Source organism: Cryptomeria japonica, chromosome 10, assembly GCF_030272615.1.
Source record: "Cryptomeria japonica chromosome 10, Sugi_1.0, whole genome shotgun sequence".
Taxonomy (NCBI): Eukaryota; Viridiplantae; Streptophyta; class Pinopsida; order Cupressales; family Cupressaceae; genus Cryptomeria; species Cryptomeria japonica.
In genome coordinates this window covers 292,991,143-293,014,159 of record NC_081414.1, presented here as the reverse complement: position 1 = coordinate 293,014,159, position 23,017 = coordinate 292,991,143, and the positions used below count along the sequence as shown (strand labels likewise).

General features: G+C 36.7%; 1 long non-coding RNA gene and 1 pseudogene across 2 annotated transcripts; one reads left to right on the top strand and one right to left on the bottom strand.

Moving 5' to 3' along the window:
- Positions 1-581: 581 nt before the first annotated feature.
- Positions 582-18,373, top strand: LOC131029344 (uncharacterized). Of its 2 annotated transcripts, XR_009102766.2 has the most exons (4): positions 582-701; positions 946-1,331; positions 1,485-1,602; positions 13,647-18,373. It is a non-coding gene; the product is annotated as an uncharacterized LOC131029344 (long non-coding RNA). The 2 variants fall into 2 exon arrangements; XR_009102764.2 differs by lacking the exon at positions 582-701 and having other exon boundaries at positions 708-1,331.
- Positions 18,374-20,313: 1,940 nt separating this feature from the next.
- On the bottom strand, positions 20,314-22,715 carry LOC131029330 (receptor-like protein 33; annotated as a pseudogene).
- Positions 22,716-23,017: the final 302 nt, after the last annotated feature.

Sequence of the window (23,017 nt, the reverse complement as noted above, 5' to 3'; positions counted from 1 at the left end):
CTAGGGCTGGGATGAAGCTTATTTAGGGTTGAATTAGAGAAAAAAGAGAGTTGAAACCAATCAATTAGTTCTATTTATATTTTTAATAATCAGTGTAACAACTTCTTTATCTCAAAATTTGTATCTATTATATCTTACTATCGGCTTAACCTTGCACCCATTTTGGTGAAGTGCTAGTTATGATTTAATTTATTAACTAGTTATTTCCTAAAAATCTGCTTATAATAGTAGAGAAAAATAATTTTCGTAATTTATAATGTTAAAAATTGTACAATTAAACTTTGGGAAATAAAAAGATTGAAAAAATTAAAAGTTAAAATTTGTTTGTGATTGATTCAAATTAATTTTTTTATGTTAAAAATTGTACAATTAGACTTTAGTAAATAAAAAGATTGAAAAAATTTAAAATTAAAATTTGTTTGTGATTGGTTCAAATTAATTTTTTTAATAAATCAATGAAACTCAATAAATATATATGTGCACTAACAAAACAAAATCAATAAAGTAAATATCAGATATGTATATGCTTGTGAAGGTACACGACTCTCATAATCCTCTAATTTGGAGATTGGGTTCGGCTGCAAAGGTCAAGTTTGCAGGGTTCAAATTCTGGGAAGTGTCACATCGCCCACGTCAGTCATTTCCTCGTTGGACGGCTGCGCGGGAAGGGCAAATAAAAGCAATTAAATGTTCTCAAAAAGGTAAGGATAGAGAGGTCTGTCCTGAAAAGGAAGCTGTTAAATCACACAAAATGGTAGTGTACGGTTTTCAAAAATTAAATATTCAGAGTTAAAATCTTCATGTTCTGCTGTTAAATAAAAAATCCGACAAAAATATACTGTATTTTGCCGTTCTAAAAGTTTGTCGGAGTGTCATTTTGTGTAAACTTTCCCAAAAGCGTGCTAATCCCCTATGTTGTGTGGAGCTGAACACCTATGATTGCAGGATATGCGCAGTATGGTCTCATGGGACGCAATGATTGCAGGATATGCGCAGTATGGTGGTTTATGGAAGAAGCTTTCAGGATTTTGAAAGAAATGCCTCAAGAAATGTGGTTTCGTGGGCTACCATTGTTGCAGGGTATGCACAAAACGGATTTGTTGAAAAGATTTTGAAACTTTTAGGCAAAACGCGAATTGCAAGTCTAAAGCCGGACACCACAACCTTCGCTTGCATCCTTGCTGCTAGGTAACGCAATGAGAGCTTTTGAACAGGTTACGGACGCCCATCAAAGCATAATAAAATGGCGCGAGAAAGGGTGTTCTGTCAGATTGTTGGATGCCCATTGAAGCAGAGAGGATAGAGGAATTTCGTGAGAGAGGGATGTGCAGGTGCGTTGAGAAGCTGTGGAGAATCCCTCTGCAAATCGTCTGCACGGTTTTATGCAATAGAAGTAAACATCTCTAGAATAGATTTAATGGCTTCTTCAGCGGGTCAATGCCAGTTTTGATATACTAACCCTCGTCGAACGTTTTGCATCTCAGAAATCTATCATGGGAATTCATGGAGGAGGAGCTCGTGGAGCTCTGTAAACCCTTTGGCAAAATCGTCACCACTAAATGCAACGTGGGAGCCAACCACAACCAGGCCTTCGTTGAATTTGTATGTATGTTAACCTTACGCTTTAAGATCTCAAAAGCTCCTATTTCTTTGGTTTTTGGAAGATAGAAATGGTTTGTTGATCATGCTTTTTGGAAGTTCCAGGCTTTGGTTACACAGTAAATTGATTGTGTCATTAACGTATTTCAGTAATAAAATAATAAACAAAAAATTAGATCGCACCATGAAACCAGATTTTGCACTCATTTTATGTTGAATTTTACGAGGAGAGAAATTGTAGCGTCGTCAATATTGAAATAGTTGATGAATGGGAGAAGAGTCGACCTGGCGTTGGCAGTAGTGACCTAGAGGAGATGACGGTAGAGTGACTATGAGAACAGCTTTTATTATGACTCTTGATCATGACATCGGTGTTTTGAAGTCTCGTTTTCAATCTATTTTCAATTTGTTTTCATATTGAATATGGATATTCTGATATGTAGCACATTTAAAGATAAAGTGTCATTCAATTTTAACCACCCCTTTGTTGCAGAAAATACATTTTTTTCTTCCCAATCTTCTTGGGTGTTGGCCATCTACCTATCTAAAATATAAGATGATAAGACCCTGTTGTCAATTATGCCACTAAAAATCTAGCCTTACTCTTAATTTCCACCCTCATATAGTTGTTTTCATCATGCTCCTACGTGGGGTTGAACTATTTAACATAATGTGCTTTGCCTACGTGGCAGTCCTGAAATTTTTTAACACAAACCTTTTTATCTCTTCATTAGTGTTGGAGCATTTTTGCATGTTTATGTCCATTTGCTCATCTACTTGTTCTGCTTCATCCAAGTCTTCTTTCTACAGTTAACTTCTCCTCAACAACCATTTTGGGCCAACAATGTTTATTCATGTTTTTTAGATAACTTAGAAAATAGATTATCGCTGAAGCCTCTGTTGAAACATTCCTGCTTCAGCTAACAAAATCTCGTAGGGGATCATTGATTTGACTTTAAGGTTACTGGTGATTAGATACTTTTGGATTTTTCAAAATTTTCATTTGTGGTTTGATAGGCTGCTCCCCCATACTTCACAACCATAGAGCACAACCGGTGTGACCAACAAACCAAAAAGTGTTTTCTTGGTTTTCCAATCCCATAACTTAGCTTTTCTACACATGTTCTACAATAGAAAAGAAACTCTCTAACTGCCTTGTATCATTTTCATTCTACATGTCTCTTAGCTGAGCCTATTGTGAAAATCATTCCTCAAGTACTTGTATTCCTCCGCTGATTCTAATGAACTTCCCTCAAAATGAAATTAACCTATTGTTTCTTCCTATTTAAAGAAAAAATCATCTAGTCTTGCCAGTGTTCACTTGCATCTTGACCTCTTCGCAAAAGAGTTCTAAAGCTTTCAAATTCTCTCTCAAACAATGGGCAGTTTTTGTAATTAGAATAAGATCATCTGCATAAAGAAGCAACTTCACCACATATTCTACAAGCTGGATGCCCTCCCCAATAGTTCTATTTAACCATTCTTCAAGTTTATCAATATATAAACCAAACATAGTGAGGAAAGAGGGCATCCTTGTTTAACTCCAATGTCATTGTCAAAGCATTCAAACATACCTTCTTTAGTTCTAATTCTAGCTCTAACCTACTCATAAAGCCTATGCATTGTCGCTCTACACTCATTTGGAATCCCGAGTTCCTCTATTCTTTTCCAAAGTTTGTCCCTAGGCATAGTGTCAAACCCTTTTTTGAAATCCACAAAGCAAAAAAGGTTTCTACCCCTTGTATGCCCCAAACTTTTTCGATGAGATGTCTAAGAGTGATGCAGTGGTCGATGATAGAGTGCCTTAGTTTAAATCCAGCTTGCCCTTTCGTTTTTTGTTCTTTTCCTATGCTCTATCATGCTCCCAAATTTAGCTTTCCGAGAAGTGGATTGATCATAATAGTATAGTAGTTAGAAGGGTTATTGAGATTCCTGCTTTTGTGAAGGGGGATAATCGTGCTAATTGTCCACTTTATTGGAAAACTGCTTTGAGTGATATTGTTGAAGATTTTTTTTGATGTGAGGAACAAGGTGCTCAACTCACCACTTTAAAAATTCAGTCTACAACCCATCAATTTCTTGAGACTTACTACTCACAAGGTTCTTTATACCTTGTTTGATATTTTCCACTAAGAAGAGCTCGCTTGAAATGCTGATTATGGGAGGACTATTTCTCTCTTATTTTTGTCCATAGAGAAGCTTCACATAATCTAACCATTGAGCATCTAAGATATTATTTTCTATGTAGTTTCTCCTTTTTTGAAACTCTCTCCAAAAGTCTTGAATACTTGAACCCTTTAGTTATTTTTGGATTACATGTTAAGTGCAAAATATCGTTGACTAAACCTATTTTCTTGCTTTGGGCCTTGTAGGATGGAATAACCCATCTATTACATTTTGGCATCTATTAAGTGATTAGAATGATTATATTTATATAGTTTAGAATTAAAAATGGTCTAACGGTGACAACATTGCTATTGACTTTGCTATAACATATTTGTGTGTGTGAGAGTGTGTGAGAGAAATGTTCTAATGGATATAGTGATATCAACTATTAATGTATAACTCAAATATAGGTCATGGTTAAACAAAGTTTGTAATTATTGTTGTATGTCTTTTAAAGTTTGTATAATTTTGAAGTATCGTTGTGGAGATGTTTTCGTACTTGCCGTCTAGTGGTCCAATACGATGAGTTTTTTTTATATCGACTATGATGTTATGTATTGTCTTTGATTCCAACAATTTATTTTTATAAGATGTTATTGTCCAAGGTGTGTTGTTTAAGATGGGTGATATTTTAGTGCTTAGTTAACTAAAGATGGTTGATAGTTGGGACCATTCATTATATGTAGAAGTAGTACACAAACCTTATTCATAGCAATGTTTTATTAACATATCGAATTGATTGATTGGAGTAAAATTATATATATTGGTGTTTTATTTCTTTTGTGTAACCTTCTTTATTAGGAAATCTATCTATCAAGGCTAGGAATCCTTAGGGGCTATACCACATTGATGTGTGTGACAAAATGGTTGTCTCTATCTAATTTGTATAGGTTATGCTAACTTGGGAAAGTGCAAGCTCTCATCTTGATGGTTGGTTGATCCTACAATAGTATGTTACTATGTCCCACTTTTTGGCCAAAGTCACTGAAATGAACATTTTTACTAGATTCTCAGTGACACCTATAGCAACTAAATTGTAAAAAAATTGAAGATGACATAATGATAATGTCTTTTATAGTCCACGATGCCAACCACCTATGTATGGGTCTACAGATGGGTTAGAGCAGCATGAGACTACCTCGTACTCCTTGCGGGAGGTATCTAACTGCACTACAAACAAGGTGTACATACCTTACCCCCTTGTGGGATTTGAACTTGTGACCTCTCTTTCAAGAGCACAAGTTCTCCACCACTAGGCCAACTTAGGCTACATCATGAACTAATGATTTTTGAGATTGTGTTTGTAGATTATAAATATATTTAAAAAATAATAATAATTTCTGACTTTTTAACATAACTTTCGTTGTCAAAAGGATAGAATCATAGATTTTTTTTAATAGTTTTCTATTGCATAATTTATTTTTTATAACTTTTTGAAATGAGTTCGACTATAATTCAGACATAGATTACTTTGATACCATATAACTTTTTTAATTCATTATTATTATTATTTTGCTAAAATAAGAACATCAAGACTTAGAGGATGGTTATTTTTCAATATTTTTAATTCTATTTTACTATTTTTTCATGTAAGTGTAACAACGATATTCATAATTGCTAAAAAACCTATCTTCACTAGAAAATAGAAAATAAATATAATAATAAAATTACATATATTAAATATTATAGTCATTGGAAAGCTTACTTCGAGTGCTATGATCCTATAAATTATCATTTCATATTCATTTCATTTGTCGGTCTACTCCAAAGTTTATCAACCTTACCATGATCACATTTTCTTGAAACATTGAGTGTGCTTTTCTCTTGTATTGAATGGTGATCTTGAGAATAAAAATCTTGATAGAAATGCCAAATTCTAGGGAAATTCTTTTTGTGGCTTTGTATTTGAGGTGCATTTTGGTGATTGAAGGGACAAATCTAATTTAATCATTAGATTCAAAGCATCTAAGAATGTTAGTTTTACCCATTATTCTATCCAAGTTCAATATAGGAGGCCATATCGACAGAGATTTGAAATAAAGGTTTTTTGTTATGTATCTATAGATCACTCATCATTTGAAGCATTTTGAAAAAAAAAAAATCCCTTCATTGCATCTAAAGCATAGTTCCACAGAGATTCTTGACGGGTGGGACGTGGGGGACCAAGGGCCTAAATTTGGGGATGGTGAGGGGATGGCAGTGGAGTGGTGGTGGGGGGGCAGTGCTGATATAAAAATAGAGGTGGATTGAAATCGTGAAGGCAAAATCTGCAATATAACATCTTTGTGACTGTCCAATGAAAGGCAAAGTAGTTTTCATGAAGTTAAAGGTTGCAATCAGTATGTAATGGCATGTGCCATATAGCAAGCAACCCAATGGTGTCCCTGAAAGAGGTGGCAGAAGTGGTGGTGCTGTGTGGGGACGTTTTCCCAAGTACCCAAGTCTGGGAAATGTCCCCTACAAGGGACATAAGGTTTTTTTTGGGGCACAAATCTTTGTGGAACATTGATCTAAAATCCCAAAAAGTATAGATCAATTTATTAATTCATGAAAATTACACATTATCCTTGGACAAGAAAGAAATTTTTTCCTTTCCCTATCCTATGGATGTGTAGTAGAGAATATTATACAAAATCATTTGGCATATTCTAATACATGAATAATGTAGGTGAATCTACATGATGACAAGGGTTGGTTTAAGGAATTTGTATGCATTTTTTCAAAATTGAGGTTTTTTTTTGTAGAATCATTTTTTATAATATGTAGGGTATTGACTTAGTCCATAGAGCTAACCCACTGTTGAGTATGGGGTACTAATAGGCATAAGCCTTTATACCAGCCATCACCCATCGGGTTTGATTAATGGGATTTTACTCTTCGAGTTGCCGAGTACTCTCTATTTTTTTTTGCTTGATGAGTTTTTACATGTTTAACTTGCAAGTCTTTATAGACATAGAAAAAACATGGCTAAAAATGCCAACATGAGTAAAACGCTAGTTAAAATACGTTTTTCACTTTTTTTTGGGCTATAAAACCATGCAGTTTCTCTTTTGAAATTGATAAAATTTAATATATTTTATAATTGAATTTTGCAAAATATATATATTTTTTTAAGAAATTTTAATTTTTATTACTTGCTAAGTTGCCGAGTTTTTCTTGAGTATTTGCTGAGATTTTTCGAGTCGAATATTTTGGACTTGCCAAGTACTCTTTGAATCCGAACCTACAAACAATGGATTTTACAACCATGGACAATTTAATTCCTCGATGATAACTCCCTTGCCATTGGTGTCAGCTCTTGCACTCTTAAACTTGATAAGAGTGTTCTCCTTTAAACTATTTTCTAACCTTATAAGTATTGTAATGCCCAAAAGTTGTTTTGTGTTCTATGACAAGTAGTTTCCCACATTTAAATAGTAGTATTGCGTGCTCATGGTGGTTTTCCCTATAAGTTATCTCCTCTTTTTCTCAATGTGGGTCATTTTGTACGTGGGTAACTTACATGGCCACACATTTGCCAACACCCCATTTATCCATCTTTCATATCTACTTAAACTATGATTATGGGGACTGTTGGTTCATTACTTTATTTTCTTGCAATTTTTTTTATATTGCATAATATGCACCTAGATATGATAAAATTGTTTATATACAAGTTTCTACTTAGCTAGGCTGTACTTGCATCATGTGACTTGTGCTTTCTTAGTTTCGTGGAGATGTTGTGAGCACATGAATATTATCCCACTTTTTTTTTACATTTTCTTCTCATGGTGTACATCCTATATATGCTCACTTGTAGCTCTCATTTGAGCAATTCAATCTAGAATCATCATTATATTTAATAGAATACAATTATTCTCTAATTTTGAGTCTCTTTTTATGCTTTCACTAAAGGTTCTAACTAATTTTTTCACTTTCGGTTATCTTGCCTCAAATTTAACAAAAATATAGTTGATTTATAGGTTTTCGAGTACTCTACACAAAATAGGAAAGTCCATTTGAGCTATTCATTGATGACAAAACCCAACCTTATAGAAAAATATAGTAAGTTGACTTCACAATATTAGATGGGGATAAAATGGAAGCCTAAACCAACTATTTTGTACCTTCTAAATGCAATGAAATAGTCTATTTCTTAAAGGCCACTGTAATGAGTGATCTAAAAACATCCAATTTGCAAGGCTAAAAGAAGCATAAATAATATCCATATTGAATTAATTGACACTGAAATTGCCTTGCTTTACTACCAAGTTGATTTAATGAAGACTAGCACTAACTGAATTTTCGTAGAAATATAAATAGAAAGACAGCACGAATTTTAAAATTCATGATCCTAGATGTGTAAAACAAAAGAAATGGACTACTATATAGTGTTAATTAAGATGACAAATGTCCCAAAGATATTGAGTTAGCCATACTGATATGCTGACTGAATCAACATGTAGAAGTATTAGCGTTGAGTGAACTTAATGAAGAAATGGTTGCACCTAACTTTTATTGAGAGAATGATGTAGAGGTGACAAAAAGATTCCTATCAATCAAAGAGTTGACACGTTTTCATATTTTCTAATTTACCTGAATAAATAAAATAAATTTCAAAAATAAACTTAATATAAGAAAGAATAATTTGATGACATCAACAAAGCTCAAAATGAGAATGTTCCTCTATCCTTTGAGTGAATTTTCCAATCTACTCTCTGATTACATAGATCCAGTTCATCGATAGCACCATCAAATTCTCCAATAATAATTTTTTTACAAAATATACTTACACTGGGTAACATTTAAAAAATGATGTCACCCATCTGCGAATCAAGAGTGGATGTTAGATTTCATAGTGTTATTACCTGTTGTGACATATTCACACATCGCCCCATTGCAAATGGGGACCCCTACTTTTTGCTTTCTAGGGTAGTTTAGTTTGCTTGTTTGGCTAGTCTTGTCTATTTGCCTTTGCATTTGGTGAGTTGTCAGAGAGATCATTAGGATAGCAGGCTTTGTTTGAGTCAGGTGGATCTCCTCAAGAGGTCAGGTCAATTGACTGATTAGGGGTAATTTAGATCATTCCTAGGGTGTTTTTTGTACTATCCGGTCGCACTTCAAGTTGCTAAGCATAATGTACTCCTAGGTCCCATCCCTTACATCAAGGACAGAGCAAATTTGCCTTAAGAATTCTGGAATGTCATCCTGATCCTCAAATATCTTGAAATTTGGCTAAGTCTGGAATGTCATCCTAATCTTGAAATTTGGCTAAGTCTGGAATGTCATCCTAATCTTGAAATTTGACCAAGTCTGGCAATTGAAGAATCCTCCAAAAACTAGATTTTGCATTATAACTCCTGGAGGTCCGAAACCACTCTCTAACATCTTGACGGAGAGACTAAAATGTCAAATTTCGCTCCTGAGCCTTCCAAAGGGTCCAGAGCGAATTCCTCTATAAGACACTCCACCTTGACCCAAACTAGGAACTAGCTCATTCCCAGACTTGAGTGAAGGCAAAACACTTGTTTGAGTGAAGAAATGTGAAAAATGAAGATAGGATTTGAGCCCAAAGAAGAATTTCGCTCCTAACCCTTCCAAAGGGTCCAAAGCAAAATTCATATAAGACCCTATTTTATTCACAAAATCTTGAACTAGATGCCAACTTGAGGAGCAAATTCACTTGATCATGATGGAAGGAGGCCCAAGAAGCTATATTCAAGCCAAGGAAGGGAGGAAAAAGGTGAGAAATGAGCCCAAGTAAGAATTTCACTCCTGACCCTTCCAAAGGGTCCAGAGCAAAATTCTCTATAAACCTCATTTTCTTCCTTGTTTAGACTAAAAGCCTTCTTCCTTGGACATAGTAGGGGTAAATAGACATGTTCTTGCCTTAGGAAGAGAATGGAAGCATTGAAAAGTGAGGATTTTGTCCAAGATTGGGAATTTCGCTCCCGACCCTTCCAAAGGGTCCAGAGTGAAATTCTCCATAAACTTCATTTTCTTCCTTGTTTAGACCAACATTTTAGTTCCTTGGGCATATTTGGAAGTGGATTAACATGTCTCTGCCTTTTGAAGTGATGGGATGTGAAGGAGTGAAGGATTTTGTCCTAAAGCTTGAATTTCGCTCTTGACCCTTCCAAAGGGTCCAGAGCGAAATTCTTGAAAACACCTATTTTCCCTTTGGAGGAGGTCAAATCCTTGATTTTTATGGCGTGGATGGAAGTGAAGTGATGTGTCCCTGCCTTTTGAGGTAATTTGGAGCTGAAAAAATGAAGAAATGAGCTCAAGACATGAATTTCGCTCTTGGCCCTTCCAAAGGGTCCAAAGTGAAATTCCCAAAATCTCCTTTTTTCTCCCAATTTTGTGTCAAGCCAAGTGTGGATCAGGGTAAATTAAGATTGAAGATGTCCTTAAGCGTGCCTTTGAGTAGCTTGTGATCACCAAATGTGAAGGAATTGAGCTAAATCTTGAATTTCGCTTCGGACCCTTCCAAAGTGTCCAGAGCGAAATTCTCTAAAAGTCCTGTCCGTGGTCATGATTTGGAGCGAATTTCTTCTTTCAGGCCTTCTTAGGGGTCAAACAGGTGTTGCCTTCTTGAGAGAGGGATCCAAAGTTGAGTGTTAAAGGAAAACAAGGTATGAAGAATGAATCTAGGTGAAGGAAAACAAGCAAATCTTGAATTTCGCTCCTGACCCTTCCAAAGGGTCCAGAGCGAAATTCTCAAAATCACCTAGTTTGCTTATGATGAAGACTAAGATATGGATTCCTAGGCCTTGGTGGAGAGAAGGCTAGCATGTGCTTGTCTTGGGAGGCAATTTGGAGTAAGGAAATGATAGAATTTGAGCCTAAGGAAGAATTTCGCTTCTGACCCTTCCAAAGGGTCCAGAGTGAAATCCTTAAAACCTCTATTTTGCTCCCAATTTTGCATCAAACCTAGTGTTGATTGAGATTAGAGGCGTCCTTAGGCATGCATTTGATCAAGTTGTGGTCACAAAATGTGAAGATTTTGTCCTAGAATGCAAATTTCGCTCTTGACCCTTCCAAAGGGTCCAAAGCGAAATTCTTTATAGGTCTTGTCCTTGGCCAAGGTCCAAAGCGAAATCCTTCTTTTTGGTCTTTTTGGGGGTCAAGTCAATGATGTCTTCAGGAGTAAGCGATTCAAAGGTCAAGTGAAGTTCAAATCTAAAGGAATGTGAATTAAGCCTAAAATGCAAAATTTTGCTGCTGACCCTTCCAAAGGGTCCAAAGCGAAATTCCTAGGAGGTCTAATTGAGCTAAAACTCAAATTTTGCTCTTGACCCTTCCAAAGGGTCCAGAGCGAAATTCTTATAGGGCATGTCCCTGGAGAGGATCTTGAGTGAATTTCATTCTAATGCCTTCTTGTCAAAGATATGAAAGGAAATGCTTTGTTAGAATGAATTTATTATGTGTACTTAATCACCTTTTGGTTTGTTTTGTAGGTGGAGGAAAATTAGGCCAGGACAAGGACGACCTATTCTAGTCCATCATCAACAAAGATGTTTCAAATGCATAAAGGAGGACTCAAGGTGTTTTGAAGCGTTAGAAGACTTCAAGTGTTCAAGGAGTTGCAAGCTATCTCCAAAACCTTCACTTGGCCACACAAAGAAACCACATGATGGCAGAGAAGAATAACACTTCAAGACAAGACATGCTACCAGAGAAGAAGGAAAGACTTGATAAAGAAGAAGGCCTCATCAAACACATAGAAGTCAAGAGGTACATCATTCATCGCATCATCAAGGACAGAGGAGGATCAACCAAGACATAGACGTCAGACAAGGTGGCATCCCAATCATCATTCCTCCAGCTAGATTAGTCTACCTCAACATGTCCAGATTCAATGTACCTGACTCATCGGAGACGACACAAACTTCGGTGTACATATCCCTGCTTCCTGTTGGTCCTCACTCCTTGAATGTAATTTTCTCATTGGCTAAGGAAGTTTCTATCCTGTAATCCTAGCCATTGATTCTAAGTCAATCGGAGCCGTCAATTTGTAAAGGGCTCTCTATATAAAGCCCCAACTCTTCATTTGTAAAGGGGAATAGTCAGAGAATAGTTAATAGCTAGGAGTTACAAAAAGAGAGAGTCAATAATTAGTAGCTCAATAGTAGATAGCATTTTAGAGTAGAGTAGGAAGAGAAGGCAGAGATTGTTGCAAAAGACATGTAAACTTCATTGAAGGAATGGTGAATTCTATGTGTCGATTCTACAATTTGCATGGTCTTTATACTTCTCAAATTTAATTTCATGATTATTAGATGAATGAAAGAAATTTGTATGATCAATGGTTAAATTTGTATATCCATACTACTAGCGGTTTGTTGATTGCAAACTTGCCTTGCGTAGTCAACTGGAGTCATTTAGCTTAAGCCTAACTTCAATTATCGCTTCTTCATTGATATGCATCAACTTGACAGTGTCTATGCTTGTAGCGGTGATTTGAACATCATAAAGCTATCCTTAGAAGATTGCACTAACCTTGTGGAGATGATCATAACATGTCAAAGCAAGACTTAGTTAGAGTTTCATCAAAGGTCATCCATTGCTCCTACATTCTTAGTGTTAGAATTAGATTCCTCTCCAACCCTTGTCCTTTTTTTCCCTTTAAAAAAATCAAAGATCAGTAAAGACGTGACATTCCAGTGATATCCAAAGTAAATCAGACTCTCGGGTCATCAAATGTAAGTCCCCTTGTGATTCCAGCAAAATCACATCATATCGCAAGAGCTTATCCACAAGTAGAGAACCTACGTATAAGAACCTTGGAGTTGCTCCGATTGATCCTTAGGCGAAATCTTCAGCATTCGGGGAAACTTTGTTCAAGAGAGGATAAGATACCTTGGTATTTTATTCTGTGTTCGCATGTGCATAAAAAACACATCAACATTACCCACCACAATAAAATATATTTATTTTTGACCAACATTTCTTTATACCATACTTCTTTGCGAAAACAAACACTTGCTTGTACCTGTTTATTGTTGTGTCTTTATTAATATGCCATACAAGTTTTTGAGAAGAACACAGAAGAGAAAAAAAAATTCTTATATAACCAAATTCCTTTCGAGGCCTCTTCAGTTGATTATGGAATGCTTTCTTAACCTATAAAGCTAAGTTATCCAGACTCCAAACCATCACCTTGCACACCTTCAGCCTTTACAAACAACACATCCACTGTTGCTGGAACATCTTTAATCTCATCGGTGAATATTGCATCAGCTCTAGTCTGTCAATGAAGGAGTGGAGCTATGGTGAGCCACATGAAGCAAGATTATATGATAACAAATAAGACACAGCGTCAAAGGAAATTTTCAGTGGAAATTAACATACGCTAGTTAACAGAGTTAGGAAAGATTACTTGCAAACTATTGAAAACCACAAACATGAACTTTCTCAAATGATTTTTTCCATTATGTCAATGGCCATTCTGATGGAATCAAAGAGCAGTTGAAATTGTAAAATTACAGTTTAATGCCTAAAGAAAATGTATTAACAAAGTATCGGGGATTACAAAAAAGAATTTCATTGTGAAAGGAATCTTTATAAAGGCACACCATCTCAATGCCATATGGGAAACGTCTCATGCAACTACCCAAATGACTTGTTGGCCATAGATATGAGATAATTTGATTATATTTAGGAGTATTGCTTTTGTTGAACTTCATGCCTTATGTACATACAGTTTGTTCCTTGCCTTATCTACAAAATTGTTGCCATGGTCGAATATCTTCTTTTGCATTTATGGTTTTTTGGTTTATAAATATTCAAATGGAGGTTGAAGAAATCTTCTTTTGTTTTATATCTTTGTCTTTATGTTTTTTCTGTTGACTTGACAATGATGGTAACCTTCCTTTTAAGTGATTCATTTCTTCATGTAGGTGATCGATCACCAAACTTCTATAGTTCCAAGAATCGGTTCGCTGTGTAATATAATCATCTTCCAGTCCATTGCAAATGAACACATCATTAAGTGGATCCAATATGGTAAATTCTGCAAAAGTATGTTGATGTGTATGTGTTTAATTGGGCCTTTGAAGCATATTTATTCATGTCAGAGTACAGTTGGCATAATGGAGCAGTCCTTTGCTTAGCAATTGAAGCCCATGGATAGGTGATAACATTTTGTCAAGTGTAGTAGATTAGCACCTTTTGAATTGTATTCAGTCCATCCTTAAATATGAACTCCTTAGTACCATGTGCTAAGTGTATGTTTGAACCATAACAAATTCTTATTGTGTTTCTACAAATATTGCTTGTATACTAAAAATGTTGCGGGCAAATTCTTGGTAGGATCTATTTGAAAAGGTTCCAGATTTGGAAGAAATGCAAATTTTTTGAGTGTATTACCTTTCAAAACCATAATTCCTCATTGTTTGTCGATTGTAGTTTTGTGAGACTTCCTACTGACTTGAGTTGAGAATGTAGACTTTCAATAACTTTTGTAATTCTGTGCAGTTTGGTATAGAGGGAGGGAATGACCCACTTAGCTTGTCACTAGTAGTTATAGTTTATTTAGTTTATCAAATTTAGATAGAATCAATCCCTCTAAATTCAGCGTTTTGTGACTTATAAAATTGTATGAAACATCTTTTAGAAAGGAAATGTTATATAAAGATGAGGGAATACTTCTTACGAGTTGATTTCTAAAAAGATTTAGCCATTCTAGAGAAGAGATATTAAACAGAAGGGAATGTTTTTTTGGAGTTGATTCTTAGAAAGAGAGCTATCACAAATAGACAACTTGGAGAAGAGAGATTACTTGAACAAGAGGGTATTCTTCTATTCAATTGGTTGAAAGCAAGTTAAACCCCACTAGGGTTGGTTAGACTATTGAGCATACACATAGTATTAAGGATGGTTTCACCTACCAAATTGTTTTCTTATAAATCAAGGAAAGAAAAGACATGTTGCAAAATGACAATGACATGTTCCACTAAAGCTATACTCACCTAAGTGCGATGGTTATGTGAGAAAAATCTTAATATGTTGTAAGAGAGTCTATGCCTGTAAGAAACAAGAGTTTGCACAAGCAATGAGATATGATGCTCCTTCAATTGATTGAATGGTATCACATTGCTTCTAGGATATATCATCTTAGATGCACCAATCTCTTCCTTGCTCCCATGAACTTAGATAGTGATGGGAGTCATTTAAATGAACTTTGAAAATTTGAAGAGCCTGGCTTACTCAATATATCTATGGTAAAAGTGAAGAAGAAACGATTAGATACGAAAATAAGAATAGCTTGGCTATGAGAGTTTGGGTTTATCAACTTGTGATTTGGCAAGGTAATGAGAAGGAAAGCAATGTAAAAGAGATGAGGTGTTAACACAAGGTACACGGTTGTGAAATAACCACAATTCATGTGTTAAATACTCTACATAATTTTCTCATTACTTTCTATACAAGTGGGACAACATGCACACGTTCCTACACATTTCACACCTTATCTACATGGATGGTCATATAACTGATATATTCACCTCTATTATGCATTAATTACACATATCTATACATTCATTGCATAGATTCATTATCCACCTGTTGTGACGTATTCACACATCGCCCCATTGCAAATGGGTACCCCTGCTTTTTATTCGCTGTGGGGTTTTGCTTTCTGGGTTTTAGAGTTTTGTCTGTTAGCCTTTGCTGTTCGAGTGTCGCTAGGGGGATCACCTGGATAGCAGGCTCTGCTTGAGCTAGGTCAAGTTGGTGAGTGATGAAGTCGGGAATGTCATCCTGATCTTCAAATGCCCTGAAATTTGGCTAAGTTTGGAATGTCCTGATCCTGAAATTTGGCTAAGTTTGGAATGTCCTGATCTTGAAATTTGACTAAGTCTGGAAAACTGAAGAATCCTCCAAAAACTAGATTTTGCAATATAACTCCTGGAGGTCCGAAACCACTCTCAAACATCCTGACAGTATATATGGAATATTCACTTATACTTGAATGTTATATTCCATAAAATGATCCTGACGGAGAGTCTGAAATGTCAAATTTCGCTCTTGACCCTTCCAAAGGGTCCAAAGCGAATTTCACTCCTGGCCCTTCCAAAGGGTCCAGAGCGAAATTCTTTAAAACACTAATTTTTCCTTTAGCCAAAGTCAGGATCAAGATGGAGATGCATGAGGAAGTATCTATGTTTGCCTCCCAAGGAAGATTAGAGTTTGAAAAATCAAGAATCAAGGTCAAAACATGATTTTCGCTCCTGACCCTTGCAAAGGGTTCAGAGCGAAAATCCTTATAACCCTTGTTTTTTTCCTTATTTTGGCTAGGCGTTGGCTTGATGGAGGTTGAATGGGTATGTTTTTGCCTTGAGAGGGAGTTAGAAGCTTTGAAGAATCAAGATTTTAGCTCAAAAGGAGAATTTCGCTCTTGACCCTTCCAAAGGGTCCAGAGCGAAATTCCCTATAAACTTCATTTGCTCCCTTGTTTTAGCTTGAAACCTTGCTCCTTAGATGGAAAACGATCTATATTTGCCTCCAGGAGAAAACTGAAGTTTGAAAAATGAACAATCAAGCCCAAATGGTGATTTTCGCTCCTGACCCTTCCAAATGGTCCAGAGCGAAAATCAACCTAAGACTCATTTCTTGCCTTATTTGACCAAATTTTGATTTGTAAGGCATCTTGAAGGGAAGAGTGGACATGTTTGGACGTTGTAAATGTTTGAAAGCTTTGAAAAAATGAAGGATTCTAGCCAAGAAGGTGAATTTCGCTCCTGACCCTTCCAAAGGGTCCAGAGCAAAATTCCTTGCAAGCCTATTTTTTTGACCTTGCTTAGACCACAAACCTTGTCTCCTGGGTGAAGAATGATGTTTTGTTACCTTCCAGAGAAGATTGGAGTTGAAAAGATGAAGGATCAAGTCAACAATGAGATTTTTGCTCCTGACCCTTCCAAAGGGTCCAGAGCGAAAATCCTCCTAGACCTCATTTCTTTCCTTATTTGGCCAAATTTTGATGTCCAAGGTATGTTGAAAGAGAGAATGGGCATATTGAAACCCTTAAGGACGTTTGAAAGAGTTGAGGAATGAGTGTTTTAGCCAAGGAAGGAAATTTCGCTCCTGACCCTTCCAAAGGGTCCAGAGCGAAATTCCTTACAAGCCTATATTTTTTACCTTGCTTGATCTTAAAACCTTGTTCCTAGGGCGAAGAGAGATGAGATTTTACCTTGCAATGAAGATTGGGTTTGAAAGAATGATGATTTTGGTCTAAAAAGTGAATTTCGCTCCTGACCCTTCCAAAGGGTCCAGAGCAAAATTCCTAAAAACCCTTATTTTCTTAGCAAAATCAAGTCAAACTTGGGTTTCTATAACTTGGATGTGAGAGGAGAAGTGTTTTCTTTCCTTTTAAGGTGGATTCAAGTTGAAATGATGGAGGAGTGAGCCTAAAACAAGATTTTCGCTCCTGACCCTTCCAAAGGGTCCAGAGCGAAAATCCTAAAACCCATCATTTTCTCCAAAATTTGTGCCAAGCCATGCCTAGACTAAGGTGAGGGGTGCCCTTGAGATTGCCCTTGAATTGATTTTTGTCTCCAAAAATGATGATTTTGGGCTAGAGGAAGAAATTCGCTCCTGACCCTTCCAAAGGGTCCAGAGCAAAATCCTCCAAGACTCTCTTTTATCTCAAGTTTATGCTAAGTCAAGTGTGGATCGGAGTAAGTTGAGATTGGAGATGTCCTCAAGAATGACCTTGAGTTGCTAGTAATCAATGAATTGGAAGGAATTAAGCAAAAACAAGAATTTTGCTCCTGACCCTTCCAAAGGGTCCAGAGCGAAATTCTTCAAATCCATCATTTTCTCCTTGGATCAAATCAAACTTTTGGTTTTTATGGCATGGATGGGAGTGAGAAGGTGTGTCCTTGCCTTTTGAAGTTGATTGAGGTTGAAAGAACGAAGAAATGAGCTCAAAATGAGAATTTCGCTCCTGACCCTTCTGAAGGGTCCAGAGCGAAATTCTTCATCTACCTATTTCCTCCTTGTGTCAAGTCAAGACTAGGAGTCCTAAGGCGTAGTTGAGGTTGAAATGATGTTACTTTGCCCTGCAAGATGAATTGAAGTGAAGAAAATGAAGAGTTGTGACCTAAAAGGTGAATTTCGCTCCTGACCCTTCCAGAGGGTCCAGAGCGAAATTCCCAATTTCACTCAAATTGCTCATGATAGAGGTCAAGGCGTGGATCCCTGGGCTCTGGAAGAAGGAAAACTAGTGTGTGCTCGCCTTGGAAGGTATTTTGGAGAGGAAACATGATAGATTTTGTCCTAAAAAGTGAATTTCGCTCCTGACCCTTCCAAAGGGTCCAGAGCGAAATTTTTAAAAACCTCTCTTTTGCCCCAAATTTGCATCAAGATTGGTGTTGGTTGAGAATGAGGGCGTCCTTGGGCATGTATCTAAGCAAGTGTAGTTGCAAAGTGAGAACAATTTGGGCCAGGAATTCAAATTTCGCTCCTGACCCTTCTAGAGGGTCCAGGGTGAAATCCTTATAGGGCCTATCCCTGGGGAGAATATTGAGCAAGCTTCATTTTAACATCTTCTTGTTGATGATTTAAGGTAGAAAATGCTATGTTGAAATAAATTTATTATGTGTCCTTAATCATCTTTTGGTTTGTCTTGCAGATGAAAGAAGACCAGGCCAGGGCAAGGACAACCTCCTCCAGTCCAACATCATCAAGGACGACCTCCTCCAGTCCATCATCAACAAGGACGACCTTCTCCAGTCTAGCATCATCAGGGATGACATCTTCCAATCCAACATTCCAAGGAAAGGTACACCATCCATCCTGCACATCAAAGACAAAGGAGGTCAGAGCAAGGGTCAGTTGGAGAAGCAGACAGTTTCAAAAGAGTTAACTAAAGTTAGCTTCCCAACATCATCAAATTGAATATCTACCAAGTTGCAAGTGTCAGACAAGGTGGCATCCCAGTCATCACTCCTCCAATCGGATTTGTCCACCTCAGCGTATCTAGATTCAATGTACCTGACTCATCAAAGATGGCACTACCTTCGATGTACCTACCCCGGTTATCCATCGGTCGAATATTCCAGAGAAGACGTGTCCAAATAATGCAATTATTTCATTGGCTAGAATTGAGTTTGTTGTAACAAACCCTAATTAGGGTTTTCATTGTAAAATCTCGACCATTGATCTCAAATTGATCTGAGCCATTGAATTGTATTGAGGGCACTATATAAGCCCTGGCTCCTCATTTGTAAAGGCTAATGGTTAGCTAATAGACAATAGTTAGTCATTAATAGTTAGAAGGTGAATAGTTAGTTCATAGAGGTTAGAATAGCTAATGATTAATAGCAAATAGAATAGTAGTTAGAGTAGAATAGAAAGAGAAGGCAAAGATTGTTGCCAAGATGTTGTTGTAAAAGACTTGTAAACTTCATTGAAGAAATGGTGAAATCTATGGGTCGATTCAACAATTTGCATGGTCTCTATACTTCTCAGATTTGATTTCATGTTATTAGATGAGCGAAAGAAATGTGTTTGATTGATGGTGAAATTTGTATATCCATGCTACTAGCAGTTTGTTGATTGCAGACTTGCCTTGTGTAGTCAACTGGAATCATTCAGCTTAAGCTTAAATTCAATTGTCGCTTCTTCATTGATATGCATCAGCCTGATGGTGTCTATGCCTATAGCGATGATCTGAACATCATAAAACTTTCCTCCGAAGATCGCACTAACCTTGTGGAGATGGTCCTAGGATGTCAAGACAAGACTTAGTTAGAATTTCATCAAAGGTCATTCATTGCTCCTACATTCTTAGTGTCAGAATTAGATCCTTCCCTCGCCCTCATCCTTTTTCCCTTTTTTTCAAAAAATCTAGGGTAGTGAAATTCTGTGTTCCAGCAATATTCAAAACAAATCAGACGTTTAGTCATCAAGTGTAAGTCCCCTTGTGATTCCAGCAAAATCACATTATACCACAGAGAGCTTATCCACGAGTAGAGAACCTACATACAAGAACCTTGGAGTTGCCTCGACTGATCCTTCTGCGAGATCTTCAGCAGTCGGGAAACTTTGCTCAAGAGAGGATAAGGTACCTTTAGGTATTTTATTCTGTGTTCGCATGTGCATGAAAACACATCAACACCACCCTAATCTTAACATTCTTGTATTAGGGACCAAATAATATAGGGGTACAATATCAATCCTGCACTTGCAGATTAGATGTCTAATTTTTTAAAATTTAAATATAAATTTAGGCATTACCTGTTCTTTTCTCACCTAAATCTAACTAACTAAACATATGTTTGTGTGATTAAATGCTATGTACTTCCACATTTAAAGACATTTATCTGTCATTATAATTAATTAATCACAATACAAATTTCACAATAATAATGAACAATAAATGGTTCAATACATAAATTCATAATATACAAAGAGAAATAAAAAACCTTGCAATAAATCTAAAATTTAAATAACAAAATTTTATTAAATAAATAATAATAAATGAATTTTAAACCTAAAAAATAATAAATAAAAAATCAATGTAGCAGCTAGAGTTTGACTCACCTTATTAGAAGAAATAACCCTTCATACTGTAGAATTCCGCAGCCATGGAAATAAAAATTTCAATACCAAATCAATTCCCCAAAATAATTTTTGTCCCCAATTCCTTTTTATTACAATGAACATCACCACAGCTGCAAAACCCACTCCATGACACAGTCCCACTCCAATCTCATACCACACACATCCCTCGTCATCTTCATCATTGGTAGATGTTGAAATGGCGGGAGGAGCAGGAGCAAATTCTGGCCAAGAGCACTTTTTTGGAAGTGGACATCCCCATAAATTTGAATTTCCTGAATATGATGATTCTGTAAATGTTGACATGTGTCCTCCTTGTGGTATGCTGCCTGAAAGATTGTTATTAGAAAAGTTGAGTGCCCCTAAATAGCTCAAAGATCCAAGGTCCCTTGGAATTTGTCCAGAAAAATGATTTGTAGAAAGGTCTAATGATTCCAGCCAACTCATTTGTACAATACTATCTGGAATGGTACCATGGAAATTGTTCATAGAAAGGTTGAACACCTTCAAGCCCTTCAAATTTCCCAAATCAGAAGAAACATCACCATTCAATTGATTGTTTGAGAGGTCTATGGCTGACATGGTGGAGAATATATATGTAGTTCTCATCTCTGCCTTTTGAATTCATATTCAATTCATTGTTATACATGGACTTTATATTATAGACTATTTTATAAGGCATGATATATCCTTCTTCTGGTTCTACTAATATGGCTTGTAGACTGAAAATGCTGCGTGGTATGAACCCTGATAGCCGATTTGAAGAAAGATCCAAGATTTGAAGATACTTAAGCTGACCAATTTCTGCAGGGATACTGCCTTCAAAACAATTCTTCCTCATTGATAACACTTGCAACTTTGAAAGGTTTCCTACTGTCTTTGGAATACCGCCTTTCAATAGGTTTTGCCCAATATCCAGAAAAGTTAAATATGAGCAGTTTGATATTGAGGGAGGGAATGCTCCACTCAGCTGGTTATTCTTTATCACTAGTGACAGCAGCTGACTTAGCATACCAAACTCAGACGGCATCACACCTTCCAAATTATTATCCCCCAAATTCAATATACGAAGCTGGGAATATTTGGCTAAGCTTGGAGGGATGATTCCATTTAAACGGTTATTTGCCAAATTTAATATTTGCAATGAAAAGCTTAATTCCAAGTTTGGAGGAATACTTCCCGTCAGCAAATTGTCATTGAGCAACAATGGTATCTGACCGCATAATGCATTGTTAGACATATCCAAGGCCGTCATTCCCTTCCAAGCTGAACTATTTAGCAAAAGGCGACCTTCCAGATGATTTGTTGTGAGATTGATGTATGAAAGCTTCATATCTAGTAGCCAAGAAGGAATTTCTCCAACAAGATTGCTGTCAGCTAATTTCAACTCTTCAAGTGAGAACTGAGTAGAAATCCATGAGGGGATTTGACCATGTATCTTACAAGATGTCAATGATAAGGCTTTTAACTGGAATGGGGGAATCCAGGCGGTGCTGATATTAAGTACACAATCGGATAAGGACAGCGACTCTAATTTGCCAAGCTTTTGAAAGTAAGCTTCTGAAATAATCTGATGGCTGTTTAGTGAGAGTGAGAGTTGTTCAAGTGAAGAGGGTAGCGCTGAGGAGGGAAGAGTTCTATTCAGTTGGTTCCCAGATAAATCCATCCATTTCAGTGAAGATAGATTGCTCAAGGAATTTGGGATACTACCACTTAAAAGTGTTATTATCCAGCAACAGATTCTCTAGTGTAGAGAGATTGCCCAAGGAATCTGGGATGCTACCACTTAATGTGTTATGAGATAGATCTATCAGTTTCAATGTAGAGAGATTGTCCAAGGAATCTGGGATACTACCATCTAAAATGTTATAGTTCAGATAAATAGTTCTCAGCGAAAAGAGATTGCCCAAGGAATGTGGGATTCTACCACTCGAAACATTATTAGACAGATCCATCAGTTCTAGTAAAGAGAGATTGCCCAAAGAATCTGGAATTCTGGTACTTAAAAGTGTTATAACCCAGAAACATAGTTTCTAACGAAGAGAGATTACCCAAGGAATGTGGTATACTACCACTTAAAGTATTATGAGACAGATCCATCGCTTTCAGCGAAGAGAGATTGCTGAAGGAATCTGAGATACTGCCACTTAAAATGTTGTAGGACAGATTTATAGTTTCCAGCGAAGATAGATTGCCTAAAGAATCTGGAATACTACCACTTAAACCGTTATGAGACAGATCCATTAGTCTCAGTGAAGAGAGATTGCCCAAGGAATCTGGGATACTACCACTTAACTATTATAAGACAACTGCATAGTTTCCAGTAAAGAGAGATTGCCCATGGAATCTGGGATACTGCCACTTAAAATGTTACTAGAAACATCAAAATATTGGAGCAATGACATGTTCCCAAAGGACAACGGAATGTTCGCACTCAACCTATTCCCATTTAAGTTCAGTTTTATGAGATAAGACAGGTTTCCTAAACAGGAAGGCAGAGTACCTGTTAGTCCATTGTCAGAGAGGTCAATGCTTGTAAGAGAAGTGAGTCTGCACAAGCTCTGAGATATGACTCCTTCAAGTCCGTGAATGTCAACAGAGACTACATGGGTGGTGTTATCACAGGAGATGCCGTCCCAGAGGCAACATTCTGTTCCCTTCTCCCATGAACTCAGGTAGGCATAGGAACCAGAAGATTACTTTAAGG